Here is an 11,595-nt window from a genome sequence, read left to right as displayed (position 1 = left end):
GATATGTAGTGGTGTAATAATGTTATAAGATGTACTGTTTTATCTTTTGTTTTATATGTGATGTAAGTGCCTTAATGTGTTTGGACCCCAGGAAGAGTAGTTGCTGCCTAGGCAGCAGCTTTTTAAAATGTATTTTACCTTTAGTTAACTAGTCAAGTCAGTTAAGAACAAATTCTTATTTACAATGACGGCCTACCCTGGCCAAACCCTCCCCTAACCCAGACGACGCTGGGCCAATTGTACGCCACCCTATGGGACTCCTGATCACGGCCAGTTGGATACAGCCTGGGATCTAACCCGGGTCTGTAGTGACGCCTCTAGCACTGTGATGCAGTGCGTTAGACCGCTGCGCATCTCAGGATCCAAGCTATTCATTCCCTGACCCGGAATCGAACCCGGGCCGCGGCAGTGAGATCTCCGAATCCTAACCACTTGACCACCAGGGAGCGCTAGTGGGGATCCTGATAAATACAAATACAATGCAGGACAGCTACAATTTCAGAAATCTACAAGGAATGGTCTTAGAATAAATATAAATGGAGTATGTTAAATGATTATGTCTTAACATATTCTTAAATTAAATGTGCACCTTCATAAAACTACAATGCTCAATGGAACCTCCAATCTGTCTCTCTCTGCACTCTGTTAGGAATGTATTGAACCTGATCCCTCTGCTGAGCCTCAGGGAAAACATTTTAGATAGTGGTACAACTATGGCACACTATTGATAAGACTGTTGTTTACAGTTGTAACTATAATTGTGATGTATTGATTTAGTTAATACTATTATTACACATGTATAGCCTAGTTGAAGATATTCTGTGATTGTTCAAAGAACATTTACCAGTATGGGTAGTGCCATTTCCTAAATCCATACTGAGCATATCTCTCTCTAACTATTGGTCTGTATTTACATTTACACACAGACAACACTAAACACTATGCATCCATCACATATAGCAAGATCACTGAATTCCCATCCTATGGTTCCCATTGTAGATGTTCAAAGTTTGGAATTGTGGGGTTAAGAAGTGTTTTTGTACAACAGACATTTCTGTTCATAGGTAATCAGCATGGGATCTTCAAGGCTTGGTAGTCCTGGTGCATGCCTGGCTGTGTTTGGCTCTGTGCGAGAGAGGGGGTTTTGGAAAGGGAAATTGAGGGTCCCAAGTTAACAGGTCACGGCCACAGCGAAAACACACACCACACAGTACATGGTGCGGTTCTCCCACCTGACTGTGCAGCTTCCTGTGGGAGGACACCACAAAGACCAATCAGGTCAACCTACTAGATCTCAACCAATCAAAGGGAACACAACATCAGAACTAATTTAGACTTGTAAAATATAGTTTCACACACATGGCTTCTTGAGTGCAGTGCCATGTTCAAAAAACATATACAGATAGAAACTCAATGTACAGTGGGAAAAATTCCTTGTTCTCAGAATATCACAGAAAATCCTGTCAGTAAAATTCAATACATTTCTATCTTAAAGTTCAACATGTTACACCCTCCTGATTTAGCCAAAGGGTGATACACTGTTCATTAGCACAACAAAGCAAATGACTGTTCAATGGTTTGTACAGTTAGTAGTAGAGTAGTACAGTGTGGGGTTTTCCTCTCTCTCACCATCAGTAGCAGTGTCCCAGTAGCAAGAGTTGGCCGTGTGGAGACCAGCACCACTCTTCTACATGATGACACAGTTCATTGGAAAACAAGACCATGTTGATGATACATTTCCTGCTGTCAGCATTCTGTCATGCACAGAGCCTTGCTCTCGGTCACAAAGGGCCCATCGTCCAGCCTGTTAAGGGTGGAGAAGATAAACGTCATTCTAAGGTATACTAACAACTTCAACTTTTAGTGCATCTATGTTTTCTCGCTACTTCGACGTGTCCAATTTGTGACTGACTCTTGTAATCCCATAGCTCAGTTGTGTTAAAATATCTTAATAACATCACACCTATGAACTTGAATGGTCTCCCTTGTTTGACCAACTGGGTGAGAGAGTGCTCCACGATGCTGGCGGTCCATTGGTTCACTTTGTTCTGGTTGTAGTCTATTCCTCCAATGATACCTTCGATACACTGAAACACACAGTCAGTAAGAGCAATAATAGCAATAATATCATAGGAGATTGCAATGAGAAACAACACAGTCAAGCAACTACGAAGGGGATAATCAGTGGTTTTGACCATCTTCACCAGCCAACTAATAAGGCTGTTGATAAACATGTTTCCAAGATCCTCTTACCTACCTCTTTAACAGAGACACTGGCCTCATCTGCGTTGTAAGACACCTGCGATTCCAAATATATTAAAAAAGGCACATTATGAAAAACATGAAGAAAATAGAGGGTATTACTTAGTTATGATATAGTCAAACAAAGTTGTTGAGTGTTTGGAATTCATTCACACAGTTGTGTGCGTGGAATCATACAAAACAAAAGGAGCTGGTGTTGACCTAGATTTTCCTGGCTGTTCTCATGACGAACTAGGGTACACAGACAGACACCCCACTTTGAGATCTTAGAGCTCATGTCAACACTAGAGCTGTGGAGGCTGCTTCAGGCAAACCCAGGGAGGAGAAGGGGGCTGCTGCACCAATAATTCATTATCTAACTATTAGTCTGTTCATAGGATCTTTAGAATAATTTGTACTGAGATTATGGGTATTGCAGCCTGCTAAAGTATGAAAGAGGATTGTGATTTCTGGAAGATTTTGAAGTAGCTTAAATATTTAATTCACACACTGGATTACTTCGACTGCATAATACTGTAAACTCGCTAGCTATGCTGTTTTTTGACAGATGCTCAGTCCAGTTGATTTGATCATAACCAGTAAATTAGCTAGCTGCTAAACTGATAATTTCCCCACAACAACATGCATTAATATGACATAATTTACCTGACAAATGTTTACAAGAAGGTCTATATTATCTTGTCAGTTTCATTTACTACTCAAATACTAATGGAGGGTCTATATTACACTGGTCCGCTTTGAACCGGGCAAATGCACACACGTCATCGGACGAAATCTCAAATCAAACAGTAATCGGCCCCGCTGTCATGTTGTCAACAAGGCAGCATGGTGCATCATCCAGAAAAATACAGCATCTCTTTTCCATTGAATTTTCTAAATAGGTTACATTGGGAAGGCAGATAAAGAGTTTTTATCCAAAGCAATCACTTGTGCATGTGAAAAATCGGAATCCTATTAATCACTCCACGTGCTTAATTACGTCACTTTTGTTTTGAGCAGACTTCGCGGTCGGTCAGAGCTGGGCACCTGGCTCACACCCGTGAGGCAGTCCGGTTCCTAAACCAACACAATCACTTTTCTCCCGAATCAAACTCCTCCCACTGGGGTAATCCGTGCCAAATAAACGAACCCCCTCAAGTACTCGTTTGTGACGTTTTCGAAACGGCATCTATGCAGTACATGCAGCTAACTGGGCTAAATGCTATGACGTCTGATATAGCTAAATGCTAAATCTACCTCCTCTCCGGAATTGTACTCCACCATTTGATTTAAAAGCAAGAATGTCTTATTTATACAAGGCCTTTTCGCCGACCCTGCTGTTATTCCTGTTTAGCTGTCAACGAGATGGAGATGATCAAAGGCAGAGATAAATATTTTTTTTTATAGCTAAACCACACCCAACGTGAACAAATGAGTCATAGTGGGCAAAACAAGCAAGGAGGTGGGCGAGCTAGCGATATCCTATTGGCCCGTTCTAGCACATATCTGCATATTCTCATTAGGGAACGCATACTCTGTGAAGTGGTGCAATAACTCAATTCGCCTTTGCACTCCTTCTGAACAACGCGATTTTTTACAACTTTGGCAAAGGGTAAAGTGTACAAAACGTAATCCACTCTGTTCATAACATATTGTAGTTTTGGGAACAGGAAACTATATTAAGATCAAATGTTTAATCGATGAGAAAATGTGCAGAATCTCGGCCAAAATCCATCTCATTCCATCGTCTCCCATTGCCGGCACTGGGCTTCTCACTACCAAATTTGGTAGTGAGGGGTAACGTCAAGCGGATGCTTCACATTTATACATCTGGTGAAATATCTGTCTCATCTGTGACAGACTCAGCGAGGCAAAATACACCCACGACTGCAAATGAGAGCAGTAGATTATTTCCTGCCTCCTTGCGGAGGGAGGTATTAGGAATTGTATGGTAGTAAGTGGAAGAAGTGGACTGTTCATAACCACTAATAAAGGATTAGATATTGTTTTGTAATTCAGTGTTTTATATAATTCTGTAATTTTATCCTCGTAGCAGCTAAGGTTAGATCTGGGGTACGGTACCACAATTTGACTCTAGGACTCAAGGACAACACACACACAAAGAAAAAACCCCACAGAAACACACAGAAAGAAAAAGCGAGAGAGAGAGCCGCGCAGGAAGACATCTAAACAGCTTCTTTACCACTGCAGCATGATTTACTGAGTCAATAGGAAATTATTTGCCTATATTCAGTATCAAGTATATTGCCACTGGAGAAATAATAGCCTACTAAATCGGGTTTGTAGATAGAGTGCAGAGTAGCTGCCCCAGCTGTTTTCCCGAAAATGTGACCACTCCCCCCTTACACACGAGAGCACTGGGCTGCTATGCTGAGCAGGGCAGTTGCCACTACAGCTGTGATCAGAGAGGCGCGCAAAGAGATGGACTAACTGCACAAGCTCCCCCATAGCATCCACTCTCAGGAGTCACCAAGCCACCACTTGCTGGAGTGCTGCTTTCAGGTATGATGGCTTTTCTGTTACAATCTTAAGAGAAACATTGTAATTTTATGTTGGTGGTTCTATCTGTGTGAAACATGAACTGCGGTGAATGTCCCATTATGATTCTGAAAGGGAGATTCCCGACGAGGAGGTAACAAGCGACAAGAGACAAGTAAGCCATTCCCATAGCGAATAACCATTATCATAAGCTAATTCTTAAAACTCATAGGCTACATACTGTTTTTGCAAAATTGCGCTAGACTTTAAACATTTATTTTGTATTGTTGCATAACCTTCTAAATAATTGTATTATGGACAAATAATTCAGTAGAGTAATTATAAAATAAAACGTTTCTGTTCAGGTGAGGTCTCAACTACCATACAGCTGCATGTAAAGTTAGCAGCGTTTGTTTGTACAGGTGCAATGCAGCAAAAGGCATTTTTTTGTGCTCTCCATCCAGTCGCACTAGAAACTGGTTCGAAGATGTTCGATTTATCTGACAGTTTTTGTTGTCTAGACAGAGCTGTTAAATACAGGCTAATTATAAAAAATATTATTTCAATGGGCTATTATTAGGATACTGTGAAACAATTTACACATTTTGCATGTACTAACTTATTAATTAGTAGGCTATGGCTGCAGAGACATATGTTGGATATGTAGCATGAACTGAACTCATCAAAATGTTTCATATTCACTTAGCACGTCTTAAACTAATGTTGCTTCAAAGTTACAGGCATATGGAAGCACATTCCTGCCACCAAAATGTTTTTAAAACATTAATACTATCAAAACATTTTTAGATAAGTAAGTCAACATTTTGAAGAAATGTATGTCAACATTTCGAGACATTTTGCGATAGTAGCATTATATGGTGACATATCACCCAGTGTTCTTTGCAAGTTTTCATTTTTTTTCACATTTACATATTGGTCATTTAGTGGGCACATTTGTCCTTAGCAACTTACAAGGTTGATTAAACAAATTACATATCACAGTCATAGCAAGTAAAACGTTTCTGTTACCATTACTGAAAATGTTGTTGTAGTTAAGGATACATTGGTCTTCCAAATTTTATTTTAAAGATATATCATAAGATATCTTTGACTATTTCTGAATAGTGTCAATATAATACTGAACTATTAAAGGTAACTTGATACCAGAGTAATGAAACACAGTACAATACAGTAAAAGTGACTATTAAAATCTAAGAAAATTGTTTCTATAGTATTTTACTGTAATTACAAGGGATTAAAGGAAGCAGGTTGGCTGTAGGCAATTGCATATTACAGCATATTAATGAATACTAGATTGTCTTAAAGGTAATGAACAGTCAACATCGTGTTTTTGATGAAATTGGATGATATTTGGATGAAATCAGACCAAAGTATGATACAAATTCGAAGTTTCAAGATAGTAGAACAGGATAGGATATGTTTCTTCATTTGTAGCATTATGTGGTGATTTCAATTTATCCATGTTGCAGACATCGGCACAACAGGGCCACCGGCAAATGTGTGGAAAGCTGGCATATGGCCCAACACTTTTGATTTGGTTTGATAAAAATATTGACACACAAGCATTGAAAATAGGGACAAAGTACATTGTTTAGACTGATTTGCCTCTGATTTGCCTCATGCACAATAAATCTGTGCTTCAGTCTGATCAACTGTAGACTACTGATAACAAACACAGCTGCAGGTAGCCTAGAGAAGCGTATGCGCTCTGATCCCCTCTGGACAGGGGAAACGAAGGGCTAAAGTAATTTATTTATAGCCTAAAATAGGACTATTTATTAGTGTTAGGAGACAATGTGAATGTAATCAATCTTGGTTTATATTCAAACTTGGAGTAGCTAGGCTACCTAGACCTTATCAATACAAAATGATTGACTGGAATTAATCAATACAATAGTGATGGCATGCTGTGTGAGTAAGTTTTGAAATACAAATGCAAAGGCCTACACAATACAACCCTGCATAAAGTTCTATTGTTCAAGTGCAGTTGAACAGGAATTACATTTACTATCACGGGTGGGCAAAAATACCTATCTCAAAGCCACGCCACCAATATGCCATGCCTGCAGGGTCAACCCAGCATAAAACTGAATAAAAACTAAACTGATGGTTAAATTAACCCAAGTTTGGGTAATCTAAATGTGTGGCCTATTAGGGGTGTGGCTTATATAAAATGTATAACAATACTATGATAACGAAGTGGTAACTAGCCCAACATTGGGATATATATTTAAGGAACTGTTCCTAGGCGTCATTGTAAATAAGACTTTGTTCTTAACTGACCTACCTAGTTAAATAAAGGTGAAATATCTATATTTTTTAAACACATACACTTGTATAAACTTTATTAAAGCTACAAAAGAGTCAGTGCTAACCTGAATGACAATTCTCTCATGGGTGGCCAAAAAATAACTATTTGAAAGCCACGCCCCTACTAAGCTACACCTCCATTCTCCTGATCTGACCTGGTAGATCATAGCTCAATAATCAAGCATCAACAACCCAACGTAAAGAACTGGCCTGGTCAAAATAACCCAACGTGTGTTCTGTTCAATATTTACCCAAATTGGGTTGTTTTTTAGAGTGTGGAACTGCAGCACAGGCTGTTCGGAGCTGTTACGGAGTGTTCTAGCATGTTCTGGACTGGAGTAATGTTATGTTGGACTCTGCTATGTTGTACTGCACTTACTACACCAAGTTGGTGGTGAAATGCTGCATAGAGCTGTGCCTGTGATGTGCTATGTAGTTGTGTCGTGCTGTGTTTCCCTCCCTCCCACTCACTGGCGTTGATCCCCATTCCCCCTCTGAAGTGTGTACGTCTTGCCGCTACGCCACCGCCTTTTGGTATGCAGTGTGGAGCCTCACATCGTGGGCTCAAAAGACTTGTGGCATCCCCATTCAATTACAGTGCCTACACCACCCATGCTCTACCAAGGTGTTTTAGGTTATTGTCTCCCAGTGTCTGGTGGAAAGCAGACTGAACCAGGTTCTCCTCTAGGATTTTGCCTGTGCTTAGCTCATTTGTTTTATCCTGAAAAATTCCCCAGTCTTTAATAATTACAAGCATACCCATAACGTGATGCAGCCACCACTATGCTTGTAAATATGGAGAGTGGTACTCAGTAATGTGTTTTATTGAATTTGCCCCAAACATGACAATTTGTATTCAGGACAATTGCTTTGCCATATTGTTAGCAGTAGTCCTTAAGTGCCTTGTTGCAAACTGGATGCATGTTTTGAAATATTTGTATCCTGTACAGGCATCCTTCTTTTTACTCTGTCAGTTAGGAGTAACTAGACTTTTGTAGATCCATCCTCAGTTTTATCCTATCACAGCCATTAAACTCTGTAACTGTTATAAAGTCACCATTGACCTAATGGTTAAATCCCTGAGAGATTTCCTTCCTCTCCGGCAACTGAGTTAGGAAGGACACATATATCTTTGTAGTGACTGGGTGAATTGATACATCATCCAAAGTGTAATTAATAACTATACCATGCTCAAAATGTTCAATGTCTGCTTTTTTTTACCCATCTACAAATAGGTGGCTTCTTTGCGAGGCATTGGAAAACCTCTCTGGTCTTTGTGGTTGAATCTGTTTTTGAAATTCACTGCTCGGCTTACAGATAATTGTATGTGTGGTGTACAGAGATGAGGTAGTCATTCAAAAATTATGTTAAACACTTGCACACAGAGTCCATGCAATTTATTATGTGACTTGAAAGCACAGTTACTCCTGAACTTATTTAGGCTTGCCATAACAAAGTGGTTGAAAACTTATTGACAAGACATTTCAGCTTGAAATCTTTTATTAATTTGTAAAAATAAAAAAAATTAAAAACATAATTCTACTTTGACATGATGGAGTATTGTGTGTAGGCCGGTGACAAAACAGTCTCAATTTAACACAACAAAATGTGGAAAAGGTCAAGGGGTGTGAATACTTTCTGAAGGCATTGTATATGAGAGTAAGGTTTACTTTTATACTTACAAGACCATGATCCTTGATTGAGCAAGCTGTTTTGTCTTGTAGTAAAGTGATGCCTGCCTGTATTTTCTTAAACCTTTATTTTAGCAATAAATGTAATTCAGAAAAAAATACATTTCATAACATATTTATTTGGTCAGTAAGTGCTCAACATAACAACAGGTGGTGGTGTGTTGGACACAGTCACTCATATCTAGAGCTCTATAGAGCCTGTCTAAAATTCTGATTTCTGTAACCGTTAGCTTACCTGTTTAATATTGACATACGCTCAGAATGAGCGATTAGGCCATGCTCGCTGTCGGCGTTCCAATTGGGGTTGAGGTCAGGGCTCTGTGCAGGCCAGTCTAGTTCAGGAAAGGGCCTTCCCCAAACTGTTGCCAGAAAGTTGTAAGCACAGAATCGTCTAGAATGCTGGAACGTTAAAATTTCCCTTCACTGGAACTAAGGGGCCTAGACTGAACCATGACAAACAGCCCCAGACCATTATTCTTCCTCCACCAAACTTTACAGTTGGCACTATGCATTCAAGCAGGTAGCGTTCTCCTGGCATCCGCCAAACCCAGATTGCCAGAGGTTGAAGCGTGATTCATCACTCCAGATAACGTGTTTTTACTGCTCCAGAGTCCAATGGCTTCGAGCTTTAGACCACTCCAGCCGACGCTTGGCATTGCACATGATCTTAGGCTTGTGTGCGGCTGCTCGGCTATGGAAACCCATTTCATGAAGCTCCCGACGAACATTTCTTGTGCTGACGTTGCTTCCAGAGGCAGTTACACGGAATCCAAACCGTCTGCGCACGTGCGCCATCGTGTATAAATGTATTTTGTCCCCCTACACCAAACACGACCACGACACGCAGGTTAAAATATCAAAACACACTCTGAACCAATTACATTAATTTGGGGACAGGTCGAAAAGCATTAAACATGTATGACAATTTAGCTGGTTATCTTGCACTTGCTAGCTAATTTGTCCTATTTAGCTAGCTTGCTGTTGCTAGCTAATTTGTCCTGGGATATAAACATTGAGTTGTTATTTTACCTGAAATGCACAAGGTCCTCTACTCCGACAATTAATCCACACATAAAACGGTCAACCGAATCGTTTCTAGTTATCTCTCCTTCCAGGCTTTTTCATCTTTGAACTTATATGGTGATTGGCATCTACACTTTCATAGTATTACCACGACAACCGGCAAAACAGTTCGTCTTTCAATCACCCACGTGGGTATAACCAATGAGGAGATGGCACGTGGGTACCTGCTTCTATAAACCAATGAGGAGATGGGAGAGGCAGGACTTGCAGTGTGATCTGTGTCAGAAATAGGAATTACTTCTATTTTAGCCCTTGGCAACACAGACGCTCTTTGGCGCGCGCGACCAGTGTGGGTGCAATAATTGAATAACATAGATTCCTAAATTTATTTTGCAGCGCTCGCGCACGCGACGGGAGCGGTGTAGTCAGGGTATTAGAAACTCGGTAGTGAGTTTTGCAACCGAGGACAGACAATTTTTACGTGCTATGCTATGCGCTTCAGCAATCGGCGGTCTCCTTCTGTGAGCTTGTGTGGCCTACAACTTTGCAGCTGAGCCGTTGTGGCTCCTAGACGTTTCCACTTCACAATAACAGCACTTACAGTTCACCGGGGATACTCTAGCATGGCAGAAATTTGACGAACTGACTTGTTGGAAATGTGGCATGCTATGAAGGTGCCACGTTGAAAATCACTGAGGTCTATGGAGATTGCATGGCTGGTGTGCTCGATTTTATACACCTGTCTCGATTTTGTGGCTGAAATAGCTGAATCCACTAATTTGAAGTGTAATATACAGTGTATTCGGAAAGTATTCAGGCCCCTTCACTTTTTACACATTTTGTTACATTACAGCCTTATTCTAAAATGTATTAAATAAAACAATTTCCTCATCCATCTACAAACAATACCCCATAATGACAAAGCAAAAACAGCATGGCTACCACAGCATTCTGCAGGGATACGCCATCCCATCTGGTTTGGGCTTAGTGGGACTATCATTTGTTTTTCAACAGGACAATGACCCAACACACCTCCAGGCTGTGTAAGGGCTATTTGACCAAGAAGAAGAGTGATGGAGTGCTGCATCAGATGACCTGGCCTCCACAATCACCCGACCTCAACCCAATTGAGATGGTTTGGGATGAGTTGGACCGCAGAGTGAAGGAAAAGCAGCCAACAAGTGCTCAGCATATGAGTGAACTCCTTCAAGACTTTTGGAAGAGCATCTCAAATATAAAATATATTTTGATTTGTTTAACACTTTTTTGGTTACAACATGATTCCATATGTGTTATGTCATAGTTTTGATGTATTTACTATTATTCTACAATGTAGAAAATAGTCAAAATTAAGAAAAACCCTTGAATGAGTAGCTGTGTCCAAACTTTTGACTGGTACTGTATATATATTATTTAAATAGCAGGACACTGTAAAGTCTATTATTCCTCAGAAGAGTATGAATTAGGCTGTTGGAGAATGGTTTAATCCTAAGCAACCTGCATACATATTGTTTGAAGTCAAATAGACCAACATAGCTACTCTAGTATTTCAAAGCTGTTTGCTAGAAAACCTTGGTAGATCGTGGGTGGAGTAGGGATTGTGGTACTTGTGAATTTCCTTTCTTTTTCGGCTTCAGAACAATGCCTACTTATCACTTTAAACATATTTTTTTGTTTTTAATTTCCATGTTTTTTACAGCGGAAGGTTATTATACAACATTTCCACATGCTAAAGTGGTCTTTCGAAAACATAATTTGCGCTTCAAATTATGTTTTGTCCAGATTATTTATTTTCCAGGGCCACTTTGAT

General features: G+C 40.0%; 1 pseudogene; it reads right to left on the bottom strand.

Annotated features, from left to right (window-relative positions):
* Positions 1 to 1,171: 1,171 nt before the first annotated feature.
* On the bottom strand, positions 1,172 to 3,525 carry LOC120063909 (annotated as a pseudogene).
* Between the last annotated feature and the right edge of the window lie 8,070 nt (positions 3,526 to 11,595).

This window comes from Salvelinus namaycush, chromosome 19 (assembly GCF_016432855.1).
Source record: "Salvelinus namaycush isolate Seneca chromosome 19, SaNama_1.0, whole genome shotgun sequence".
Taxonomy (NCBI): domain Eukaryota; kingdom Metazoa; phylum Chordata; class Actinopteri; order Salmoniformes; family Salmonidae; genus Salvelinus; species Salvelinus namaycush.
The sequence above is the reverse complement of the archived record's forward strand: the minus strand, read 5'-3'. Positions and strand labels throughout refer to the sequence as shown.